This window comes from Taeniopygia guttata, chromosome 3, assembly GCF_048771995.1.
Source record: "Taeniopygia guttata chromosome 3, bTaeGut7.mat, whole genome shotgun sequence".
Taxonomy (NCBI): Eukaryota; Metazoa; Chordata; class Aves; order Passeriformes; family Estrildidae; genus Taeniopygia; species Taeniopygia guttata.
In genome coordinates, this window is record NC_133027.1 from 79990048 (window position 1) to 80003187 (window position 13140).

General features: G+C 38.4%; 1 long non-coding RNA gene across 2 annotated transcripts; it reads right to left on the bottom strand.

The window, feature by feature from the left end:
* Positions 1-1815: 1815 nt before the first annotated feature.
* LOC140683749 (uncharacterized) lies at positions 1816-12823 on the bottom strand. 2 transcript variants are annotated; one of them, XR_012055144.1, is made up of 3 exons: positions 12498-12777; positions 12260-12360; positions 1816-1998 (listed from the first exon to the last, which is right to left on the bottom strand). It is a non-coding gene; the product is annotated as an uncharacterized lncRNA (long non-coding RNA). The 2 variants fall into 2 exon arrangements; XR_012055143.1 differs by having other exon boundaries at positions 12260-12823.
* Positions 12824-13140: the final 317 nt, after the last annotated feature.

Below are 13140 nucleotides of genomic sequence, written 5' to 3' on the forward strand. Positions count from 1 at the left end.
GACAAAGATGTCTTTTTCTTATTGGGGTTTCCTTTGGAGCCTAATCAGAAACATGCTCTTGGCCTGACTGACCAAGTAAGGCATAGTGGAGATCAAATTTTCAAAGTATGTCCTTTATTTTTCTATGTGGTCTGTGTCAAAAATTTAATACCAAAAAAAGTGTGTTTTTTTCTGGATCTAATATACTAAGTTAAACTGTTGGAAATGCCACACAAAAAAGGTGAAGCCTGGTCCTTTCCAGAGCCTTTCTCTTGCAAAGGGGTTACAGCCTGGTATTCTCCTGTGCACCAAGCCAATTGTCACAGCAAACTGGCAAAGAGCTGCTCTCTTTGGAGAATGTTCAGCTTCTTACCTGTTGGTGATGCTTCTCTGTTGGCTTTTCTGGTGGAAGAAGAGGCTCAAACATTTTTTAATTGTCATCAAGGACAGAGACTGATTAAAATAGTGAGTTTGGCTTTGCCTGAAGGCTGTTGGGAGCCAGGAACAGAGGCCTCATCTCTGCAGGATTTGGGAGGTCTGTAATGTAATGTCTGGAGGGGAGGTCATGTGAAGCATGTTTGAAAAATGGTGCTGTGAGTGGCCTACTTAAATGTAGAATAGAGTGTTACTCTACTGGCTTGAGGACCTGAACTTCAAGGAATCTTTGCAAGTATTTTAAACATTTTTTTAAAATTTACACTCTCCCCCACAACATGCTCCATTTCACAGCATGCTCCATCTCACAACATGTTCTCCTAGGATGTCGGAGATAAGCTCATAGTTTCTCCTCTTCGGGATTTTCAACTCCTCTCATGCTTCAAATTAAAGTATGTTCTGAATCGTTCCCACACCTCTTCTTATTTTTTATGCAGTTCTGAAGCATTCTTTAGGCTGCGTTAGCATGGAGGACATAAGTTTACACACTCCCAGGAAAGGCAGAGAATCAACATTTCTCAAAATAGGCAAGATTCTGACCTTTTGATTATTGGGTGAAAAGAGAATATAACTTTCTGAAACAGAAGTTGAACAATTTGTTGCCAATTCTAACAGGGTTGCAAGACAGGGCAAGCAGAGAAAAAGTAATGTCTAAGACTTGACAGGAGTAAAATTAGGTGCTGACATGTCTCCAGGGTAAGATAAAAAGTTTTGCAAATGCCCATATCAGTTCCTTGTTGACACAGATGCTCACAGAAATCTTTAAGCACAAGTTCTTCATCTGCTGAATCATTACATCTCTGCTAGAACTGATAATATTTTGTGCTTATGGGGTTTATGGTATTTCCTTTTTGGCAGGTTTTAATAACTGCCTCTTCTATACCCCTAGGAAATGTCAGGAGTTCTTTATTACAGCCTGGGAAATGCTGAGGCCTGTGGCTGGGAGTCTTAAACATTTGTATTTATTACCATTTATCTAGCCACAATATTAATGTTAAAAGTACAAAGTAACCAAGAAGTTACAGAATAGGAAAGCACTGGAATTCTTAAAATCAATTTACTCAATCAAGCAGAATACATCCTTGGACAAAGGCATGCTGATTTCTGACCAGCAATTTCATCCCATTTTTGAAGGATGCAGTAGGAATTAATGGATACATAGCCTATGGATAAAGGAAGGAATTTCTCCCTGGGTAGCAGTTAGGTTTGCTACACCAAATATTGCAGTTTGTGAAATCCAGTCCTTGCAATCAAGTGCAAACATTAATATTTGGTTTTAAATATTTTTCAATGTTACCTAGTAACAGAAGATGCAAGGCTCTCTGTTATGATCTGATTATTTTGGCTGCTAGAGAGATGCCTCTGCCCAAACTAAGGTGCAAATGAGACCATACGCTGAAATCAATAGTATGGATTTTATTCAACAGCCCATGTGAGGTAGAGATAGAAAGAAATAAAAAAGAAGGAGGGAGAGGAGAGAGAGTGTCAGAGACACAGATTAATTAGAGAGGTAGTCACTGCCCCTGTGGATCCTGCAGCATCCCATTGGTCCCTCTTCACTCTGCTCCTCTTGATGGTGGGCTCCTATGAAACATAGGATCCATGGGTTAATATACGTTCAGGTACTCATGGGGATGCCAAGCACCGCCCTTGCTGGTGGCAGTTTTAGCCTGCCTTTTGCTAAACTGTGGATCTGTTGCAACACTGGATCATGTGGAGCTCTCAGGAAGAGGGCCCCAGAAATAAGGCAGTGGGCTATGGCTGGCCAGACCCAGCCAGAGCTGATTTTCAGGAGAGGTGCCAAGTACACTTTCCTTGTGGATTCATTCTTCTCCTCCCAGCCCTGTTTAATTAGACCTGAGATAACTGAACAATACTACTAGATAATTGAACAATACTACTACCTTTATGTTTTTCTCAAGTTCCTGTCAGGTGGCTTCACTCACAGTCTGAATTCCTGGAATCCAGGAGGCATATTTTGGGGCTGGTGGTTCAGTTGTTCCAGATGAACAGTTGATTCTTTATAGAGTTTTATATAGTGGACAAAGTCCTTCATTTAGCTTAGCAATATCTGAACCATCTCTCATGCTCTCCCATTAAATTTAAATGCAATCTTTTATGCAATTATAACAATTTATAATTAATAAAGTACAAGTTGTAATTAACCAGTTAAACTGCAAAATAATTACTTAATACAAGAAATAAAAAAAGAGACAAGTGTAGAAAAAAATAAGTCATTAACTAACTGTGAATGTATTTAAGAAGGAAATTAATTAAAAGTTTTTTTTGTTCTCAGAAAAGTAATTCTGGACCAGCTTCCCAACAGTACTGCAGTGGCAGCCAGTATACAATTATTTTAAAAGCTTTCCATGATTATTGCTCAAATAACTTGGCTGCACAAAATAGCAGACGAATGGTCTTTTATCTTTTAGGACTCCTTGTCAAGGCTCTACTCCATGTATTTTGTTTCTTTACAAGTTCTTCACACGACTACATGACTAAAAGAATAATACAGAATTACATGTGCTAAATAGTGCATTTAGACTAAGCTCTGTTAACGAGGCTTCTTTGCAAAATTTGTTAGTGTCATGTTGCTTTCAGGAGATTTAAATGTCTTCTTGTAGAACAATACCTATTTAGTTAGATCAATTTGGGATTATTGCATTATATTTTCAATTTTCTAACTACATCTGAAGAGAATAAATCCTTTCCCTTTGTTCTCACATGCACAAAACTTTCAAAAATAGAAAGAAAAGAGTACCATCAGAAAATGAAATAGAGTTCACCTTCAAAGTATTGCATGTGACTGAAAATAAAATAATTCCATTTCATGGAGTCATGTATTTTCAGTGCTTTTTCTATATACAGATTTACTGTCATATCAGAAAAGTAACTTGAAATCTACAGCAAGGAGAGGGAAGATATCTGTATTTCCTTCTGGGACATATTATTGCCAAATACCTTGAGTCCCTAAATTATTGGTTCATTGGATGCAGCACGAAGATTTTCTTTGACCTTTTGAGTTTCAAAATGTCTGAATCAGCAAAGTAAACCTTTCCAACCACACAAATGCAAATAATATCAGTTTAGAAGAGCCCACTGGTCTTGAAACCCAAATAGCTTAACAGAGCCTGAGTATTACTAAAATACAGGTAGACGGGTGTGAATCACTGAGTATAATACATATTGCACTACTTTGGAAACACTTGGTCTAGACAAAAAAGTAACGAGAAATACTCTTTCATTTTTACTTTCAAGGAGTTCAGTGAGATAACTAAGTTTATCAGAGGAACTAAGAAGACAATGTTATCCATCCTGCTTGATACCTTTCAAGCTGCACTTAGATAACTGGCAGTCATTCTGATGATACCAGACAGTAAACCATACATGCCCCAAATTTTATCTGAACTTATACTAAAATTAGTACATTTGGCAAGATCTGAAGAATTCAGGTGTGAAAACGTGCACTTTGAAAATCATCTATGCAATTTAAAAAGGCCTGTTCAATCTGCAAATCTGTCTAAAAGTATGATTTGTGTTGAATGAGGAGTTCACAGTTTAATGTAAAACTCAGAGAAGTTCCTGCAAAATAAATGCATACAATGATTGCACTTCCCACTCCTAATGCCTCCCATGCTAAAATAATTTTTAGGTAGGTTGAAAAAGGTTTTCTGGGGTATGCTGGCACTTCCTAGGTGCTGAGGTTGCTGAAAGAGAGACCTGATTACCTTTATAGATATGACAAGCATGTGAAATATTAAATATAATACTTATATAAATATTATATAAGTATTATAATTTATATAATACTTATATAAAATATTAAATACTATTTTATATATTATTTATATATATAATATAAAGTATTACATATACATATAATACTTATTATAAAACAACTCTATTTTGCTCATTACTGGTTCTCTTTTATTCCTTTGATTGCAGCTTCAAACCCTGAGCAGGGCTGGTGGCACAGCAGAGGTGCAGAAGGTTTGAGAGTGGATTAGATTGCACGGTGCTGTGCAGTCAAGAGGCAACCTACAAAGCTCTGGTCACAAGGACGTGGTAGCTGGTCTAATGTAAGAATCTGTGGTATTGATGATCCCGAGATTGTAGAAAGTCTCTGTCTTTCTGCCCCGTTGCCAAAGAAGAAGTCATAATTCGTCTGTGCTGTTTTCAAGGTTGTTTATTCTGTTTATCTCTAACATGTTCTGCTGCCCTGCCGCAGGTCTGTCCTGCAGGGCAGCGTGTGGGGCTCTGCCCCTCAGTGGGATGTTACAAACATTATATACCAGAAACTACCTGTGCTATATTTACAATAATGTGCCAATATCTGTCACCTACGTTGAACAGTGTGTCCCCAGCCTAAACCAATAGAAAAATGCCAACACTACAGTGAAACATGGAGGGCATGAAGAAGGAGAAAAAGGACAAGACACACCCAATTTCCTCCATCTTGTTCCCTTTGAACCCCTAATCTAGAATCCTAAAATTTTACTTTTGCACCCATTCCACACTTAATTATTACTTATATCAAACACTCAGAGCTTGTAATTCATCCTGTAAGATTGAAAACTCTTTTCCATGGACAGAGACCAGAGACAGTGTCTCTCGGGGCTCTGTCCAGGGGGGTTCCTGACCCCCTGCCAGGGTCCCAGGCCTTCCAGGGCAGCCAGAGGGAAGCCCTGGATTCCCACAGTCTAACATAGTGTTTTCGACATGATGAGTCTCAGCCTGGGAAGAAAGCTTCCCTAGAATCTAGCTGTGATAACTAGATAGGGAATATTCATAGAGACTGCAGAAGGGATTACATTTTGGCCAAAAACTACCTTGAGGACTCAAGTAAGGCTTAAATTATATAAAGATGTTAAATAAGATATCTGTGTTGGTCTATAGGAGTAGACTGAAATTTTGAAAGCAAGGTGGAAGTCGTTAAAAAAACAAAATAATTTTATAAATGAGAATGATGTTATGGAACCCTTATTTTTCACATCTTAAGTGTAATGAGACATTTTCCTTAAAAAAAAAAAAAAAAAAAAAAAGTTATTTTCTAAATTATCAGTAAATGTGAGTTGTCTTTCACCGAGAAAAACAACTATACTATTCAAGTAATACAACACATGAGTTCAGAAAATCAGAATTTATGAATTCAGAAAATATGCAAGTAATAGTCTAAGACAGCCTCTAATAATATTAGCCAAAATAGGAAAGTGTGTGTGTGTAACAAATACTTGACAATTTTATTTACACACAGAAATATATACATATGCATGCCATAGCTGATATCTGTTTAAAGATAGTGTCTGTTAATATAATATGTGTGTTTCCTGAAAATGTTCTAGTAATATAGTTCAGTCAGATATTGTTCTTGGCACACCTGTTCTTAATACTGTAAATTTAAAATAAAATATAGAAAATATCTGCATTTATCAGTCTTTTAAAATAAAATTAGCATTTGTGTGAGTTATTGTGGTCTATGATCTGGGGAATATAATAATATAGAGAAGAACTCTGCTATGTCAACAGGTGCTGAGTTATAGCAGTTGTTCAATAAATTTTTCTAACCCCCAGGCTTCCTACAGAGTGCTTGTGACTGGAACAATTGCAGCTATTTAGTATTGTTTATCTGCTCCTCCTGGTGTTCATAGACAGAGTGGTGTGTCCAAATAAGGCACAACCAGTGAGTGCTGTGCCTACAGAAACTGGAACAAAGTCTGAGATGTTCCTGTATGCCTCCATGCCTTAAGCAGGCCAATTCTCATGTACTTTAACGTATTGGACTTAGCAAGTCTAGCCTAGAGTGAGAGGGTCATCATTCCTTGTCAGTTTAGGCTCTATTCTTCTGCAGTGCAGCTGTGGTTGTAGGTTGTCAGAAAAATGAACAGACAAATTAGGAGAGGAATAGAAGAATATGCAGGAGGAAACTGAATATGGAGTATTCCACCAGTGGAGGAATCACTAGCAGAGATGATGTTTCATACATGGGATTCAGATTAAGCTAATGTAATTATAGTGTAAATTTGGGGAAAAAAAGGGAAATTATTGTTCTTTACTTGGAAACAATATACTGTCTTGTGTGCTGAACCCTTAATGGAAATATTGATTTTTGGAAGCCTGTTTTTAAAAGAAATCATTGCTAAATCATGCTTGACAGACCTGATTGTCCCCTATGACAAAAAAACAAGACCCAGATGGATGAGGGGAGTGCAGTAGATATTGTCTACCTTGATGTCACTAAGGCTTTTGACACTTTCTCTCACAATATCCTCACAGGCGAACTCAGGAAGTGTGGGCTGGATGAGTGGATTGAGGTGAATGGAGGCCTGGCTGGAGGGATGATGTAGTTGGTGGCACAGGGTCTAGTGTGAGGTTTGTCAGTAGTGTTCCCCAAGAGTCAATACTGAGCCCAATATTGTTTAATATGTTCCTCAATGACCTGGATGAAGGGGCAGATGCCTCCTCAGCAGGTTCACTGATGACACAAAGTTGGGAGGAGTGGCCGATACCCCAGAGTGCTCCACAGTCCTTGAGAATGACCTGGACAGGCTGGAGAGATGGGCAGGGAGGAACCTTCTGAAATTCCACAAAAGGAAATGCAGGGTCCTACACCTGGGGAGAAATAACCCTGGGCACCAGCACAGGCTGGGGGCTGACCTGCTGGAAAGCAGCTCTGTGGAGAAGGACCTGGGGGTCCTGGTGAGCAACAAGCCATCCATGAGCCAGCAGTGTGTCCTTGTGGCCAAGAAGGCCAATGGAATGCTGGGTGCATTAGGAAGGGCACTGCCAGCAGCTCAAGGGAGGTGATCCTGCCCCTCTGCCCTGCCCTGGTGAGGCACATCTGGAGTGCCGAGTCCAGTCCTGGGCTCCTCAGGACAAGAGAGACATGGAGCCCCTGGAGTGGCTCCAGTGGAGGGTAACAAAGATGATTGAGGCCCTGGAGCATCTCTCTGATGAGGAAAGGCTGAGGGAGCTGGGCCTGTTCAGCCTCGAGCAGAGGCACTGAGAGGGGAACTCATCGATGTCTGTGAGTATCTGAAGGGAGGTGCCAGGAGGATGGAGCCAGGCTCTGCTCGGTGGTGTCCATTCTGTCAATGGGCAGAAACTGATGCACAGGAAGTTCCACCTGAACATGAAGAAGAAATTTACTGTGTGGGTGACAGCACTGGAACAGATTGTCCAGAGAGGTTTGGAGTCTCCCTCAGCAGAGTTATTCGAAAACCATCTGGATGCAATCCTGTGCTATGTGCTCTGGAATGGCCTTGCTTGAGCAAGGAGGTTGGACCAGATGACCTCATGTGGCCCTGACTAACCTTATGCATTGTGTGATTCTGGAATTAAAACAGTGGTATAAATAATGAGACTGAAGGGTTAGATATTGTAACAGGCATAAGGAGTCTAGACAAACAAATATCTTCAGGCTAGAGAGTGGAAATTTAAGAGATGTCTATTAATTCATAGAGATTTCAGAGTTGTTGCCTGTTATTTTCATTCATTGTTGAGAACAGAGGAGGAATTATGTGATTTGAACTAGACCATGGGCAATTTAATTAGATACCAAGACAAACTTTAATAGGACAGCAGATTAAGTCCCCCTTGCATTTCAGTCCTTGCAAGTATGTCAGGCTAGAGATATCAGCTGTCCTTGCCTGTAAAGTTCTTGTCCTTATTGATAAAATTCTCTGGTTATGGATGCTTTGGTGTGATCACTAGGCAGAGAGACTCCCCTGCTCACTCTTGTGATGCTTTGCCTGGTGGCCAGCAGACTTTCCTCTTACCCAAATATCTTCATCCATTTTTATTCCCCATCCAGAAGAGCACTGACAGGATGATAATAACTCCCCAAAAGCAGAAACTGCAATTTTGAGTGCCTCTTACATGGGCTGTTTAAGGAGTAAAGGTAACAGGTTACATAAGTAAACCCTAAGATATTATTTGTTTCCTGAATATTTCAGGAAAGTCACAGGCTGTAAATCTGACTTGATATTTTTATGAATAATGATATTTCAGCTGATGACATGCATATATTTAGGTGGTGTAAATAAGCATTGTTTCATCTGGCTGAGACTGATCACTGATCTTTGCTCCCTACAGATACAGCATCTTTTGTACTTTCCATAAAAATTGTCAGTGAGCAACAATCTACTGATAAGCCTGTGAACAGAAATCATGCTGTATAAGAATGAGAGATGGAGAAAATAAGGTATCTGTCCTTTGGTGACTCATGGGGGTTTTTTTTGCTGTCATATATTTTCCAGAGTTCTCCCTCTATGTGTTTTGGGTTTTGGGGTTTTTTTTTGTTTTGGTTTTTTTTTTTTGTTTTTTTTTTGTTTTGTTTTGTTGGTTTTTTTTTTTTCCTTTTAATTAACTGAAGCAAAAAGGCCTCTTTTCCTTGGGAGTTTTTAAAGGTTAAGAGACCTTCACTGTTAGGGGGTTACAGTGTTGAGGCAAAAATGTGTTACAAATGCTGTAATAGGGTAACTCACTTGTCGATGTGCAGGGCTGGTCTTTCAGCTTTTGCTCTATTTTGCTTTCTTTTCAATAATTGATAAAGACTTCTCACACCTTCAGTCTCTGTACTAGCAATTACTCATTCTGTTTTTCTGCCTTTGTCTTTTTTTTTTTTTTTTTTGCAAGCTTTAACTCATCTTATGTAGTCTTCATTGGTTCCTTCTCTTTATTTACCTTATGTCTTTCAGCTGTTCTTAAAAAGTCGTTTATTTCATTACTAATTGATTGCATATTTTTGTCAGTGACACTGTAGTCTGTTATGTGTTAATTAGTACTGTAATCACACCTAGATATTCCAAGTGTCTCTTCTTGTCATAGCCACATCAGCTTTTTATGTAATTATTTTCATCAAATTTTAAATTTGAAATCCAGTGGCTGCGTGGGGCTCTCTGGGACCATTCCATGAAGCTAAAAGTTCAATTGGCTGCCTTAGCCATGCTGGTATCTTGGGCTGGGCATCAGCCCTACCATATTCAGCAGTCTGTGTAGAGTGTTAATCCCCTTTTGTGAACCTGTAAGAGCTCACGCTCTAATTTCTTCAAAAATTCAAATCAGTTTTTCATCCTTCTTGGTGTAGATGAAAGCCTAAAAGATGTAGTGCCTGTGGAGTCCAATCCCAAAAGGTAGAAAACAACTGAAAACATATTTTTTAAATGTCACAGTTCTACAGTCATTCGTGTGTGTTTTTGGTCTGCCTAACGATTCTTGGATGTTGGTAATTGCCTCTGATCAGCTGCCTTGATGCTTCACATCCTCAGTTTGAGACACAAATAGACACTGCACAAGTTTAGGAGCTAGGGAAAGGTTGAACACTGACAATTTTTGTTGATCTGATGGTGCACAACATTAAGTGAAAATATAAACCTTGCATAACCATTTTAGGCTTTAGACACATCTGCCTCTGAACCTATGCTTCCCTACTTCTGAATAGCCCTGGTAAAGAACATATTGACAAGGAAACTAAAGAATTAATCATCCTATAAAATCTATCCATCTTATTATCTAAATGACTGATGGTGCTCTTAAATTTGTGTCAGAGCATACCACAGTAATGCCATACCTCTGCCTGTCTCCAAGTTTAGTCATTTACATGATCAATAGAGTTCACTGAGTGGGAAATTTTCATTAATATAATGAGTAGTAAGAATAAGGAAAGGAAAATTCAAGACTTCATTGCATTGTTGAGTAAGAAAAAGCATCTTGCAGTATTAGAATATCCTCAGAGTTTTTTTGAATGTTAGGACTAAAATTTTGTGCTTAGGGCTGTTTTGACCACAGTAAGAAAAAACACTTTTTCTACCTCACTCTAGAAAGACCTTTTTTCTCTTCATCACTCCTTATTCAGGCTAAAAAACAAAAGAACTGCTTGCACACATTTAAAAAAAAAAAAAATTGGAAAAGTATAATCAGTTTTAAATTTAGGTACTTAGCCTTCTGTCTTATTACAAAGAAATTTCAGAGATTAAAGAAAACAAGTTAAACTTTTTTAAAGGAAACCTCTTAAATTTCACTTTTTTATTATAGGACAGTAAATCCGGGTATTAAAGGGTATTTTGTTGCATTTAGGAGTTGGCAATAGATTTCTCTCTTTGATTTCATCCTAATGGTCGTAATTTCTGGATGGGTTAATTAGCTAACCTTCATAATGCCTACCTTTTTTCATGCAAGTACATGATATTACCTCTAGAAGAAACCTCTCAAATGAGTGCCTTTCAACTTAACTAACAGACATTAAATGAGCCTGTTCATAAAAAGGAAGTCACAGGGAACAATTTGAAATTTATTACTTTAGAAAGTTTGCAAGTGTCTAGAGCAATTTTTCAGCTTCGTAAGTCTTCAAGGTCATACGAGAGAGCTTAAGGCTTAAAAAAGTTGGAGGGAACAGCTGCAGTTTTTGAAAAGAGTAAAGGAGAACTTGAAACGTAGTTTTATCAAAGCTTGGCTGTTTTCCTATCACAGGCAGTAGACGCCACTAATCTCTTCCTTTTGTTTAAACAGATGCTATTTTCTTGGCAAGTAGCTGAATTTTAAATGCAGAAAATTATTATACAAGGGGGAAAATTTTGACTGGAGGTTAGAAACATAAGGTTAAGTTCAGGAAAAATCTTATTTTCTCAGACATTTTCCAAGCTGTGTGAGGAAAGTTTTCCCCCACATTGGAACTATAAATTTTGATATTTTCAATATAAAGAAGGGATTTTTCTCTTTGGTATTTTTTGTATTTGTGGGTTTTTTATTTTTTGAAGTTTTTTTTAGTTGCCTAATATAATGATGATATTCAAGTACTAAATGGTCAAACCCTTTGGATAGATTTGGTTTGCATGATTGCATTTTATATTAGTGAAAGACTAGAAGGAATAATTCAGAAGATCACAAATTCCCCCTCTGTCTCCCTTTGATATATCATTAGTTCAGTTAGTAGAGAACTGTTAATACAGTTGTTTTTAATCAGCGCAGCTCATTTTTAATCTAGCTAAGTCAGGTTAATCAGCATTCATGACATAAGGGCACAGGGTTCTTGGTCCATTAATTGCCTATAGCAAAGTTCAGCCATTTTTCCTCATTTTTGAGGCTGGATTGGAAATCTTATGAAGGGTGGCTATCCTTGGGATGGATCTCAGATAGTGACCGCAGCTTTCTTCTAAGCCATCCAAAACATGTCATCAGAACAGCATTAAGTCCTGATGCAATGCAAAGCTTCTGGACATTTCTGTTATGACTTAGGCAAGAAAATGATGCTTCGTATTACACATGGAGTGATTAATCAGCCCCCAGTATCTGTTAGATAATGTGTCAATATCTGCTGTTTTTGATATCAGCAGTGACCTGATTTAAACGCTGGTTCCACCAAGGCATACCTGTGTTCTCTCAGAGCACACAAAACACATGTTGCTGAATATGGTCTGGAGATATGGGTCTAATCTGATCCGCTTAACTCAAGAAGGGGTTAGCTTTCAGGGCTGAGGTATGAAGGTTGTTGCTGGAGCAAGTTTTGCCTCTAGCCCTTAAGCTTCTCAGATCCAAACACAACAGATGGTGCCTCTTGCAATACAATATCTCTTTAACATCATGCTGAAGTTTTGGTTCGCACTGATTTCTGCTCTGTTTTTTTTGTGGGTTTTTTTTGGTTTTTTTTTTTGGTTTTTTTTTGGGTTTTTTAAATTTATTTTCTTGAATGATTCCCATTTCTGTCAAGGCATAACATATTTAGCCAGTTATGGCTGCCAAGATCACTAACAGAAGCAATTCCATAACACTCCCAATTTTAAAGTTGATTTCTTCTTAGCATTTTGTTACCAGAAAGCAAAGAAAAACTCCCAATCCCCTGTGTTCTTACCTTCATTCTGTATTCTTCTCTGTCCCAAGACACATTCTCTTCACTCCCTGTGTTCCTCTGCTCTTTCTGTTAAGAACTGATTATTGAAGAGATGCCTCTGCCTGAATTAAGGTGCAAATGAGACCATATGCCAAAGTCAATAATATAGATTTTATCTAGCAATAAAAAGTGGAGCGGAGAGAAAGAAATATAACAGAGAGGAGAAGGAAAGAGACAGAATGTGTTTGGTAGTTACCACCTGTGGTCGCAGGGGTGTCCAATTACCCCTACTTTATCCTTGACTAGAGGGCCTCAGATTGTTCCAAACTTTTCATTGTTTATATATTTTAGCAAGCAAAGCAATTAATACTTATTGGCCTCACAGTTCTCTTATGCTGTTGGTTAAAAGATTCTCTCCTCTAAGGCTAATTAGTCTCTGGTCTTTTGAAGAAGTGACTTGTAAATTGGTGGTTATAATCTCCCGCTGCTAAAATTGCCTATTACTCAGTCCAAGCTGATGTCAGCACCATTGCTGAGTTGGCTTTCCTTGTTGCTGCATTGTTTATGTTCATTATCAGCGGTACATTCTATTCCCTCAGTGTTGTTAACTAGACCCTAGACCTGAGAAAACATTCAGACAATCGTATAAAGGTGATAACCTTTATCTTATCTCAAATTCCTGCAATGGTGGCTTAAATTACAGTCCAGTTTCCAGGTCTCCACAGGAGCACATTCAGGGCTGGAGCTTCAGTCATAGTTTCTGGGCACAGGTGCCATCTGTCCCATAATTTGGGGTGATCTATCTTTGACTGGTGATATGTGTATGAGCAGTTACTTCTTTGTGTAGCTTGCCACAGTGGGAATTTTTGTCTGGATGCAGTACTCAGGATGTGATAGCCAGA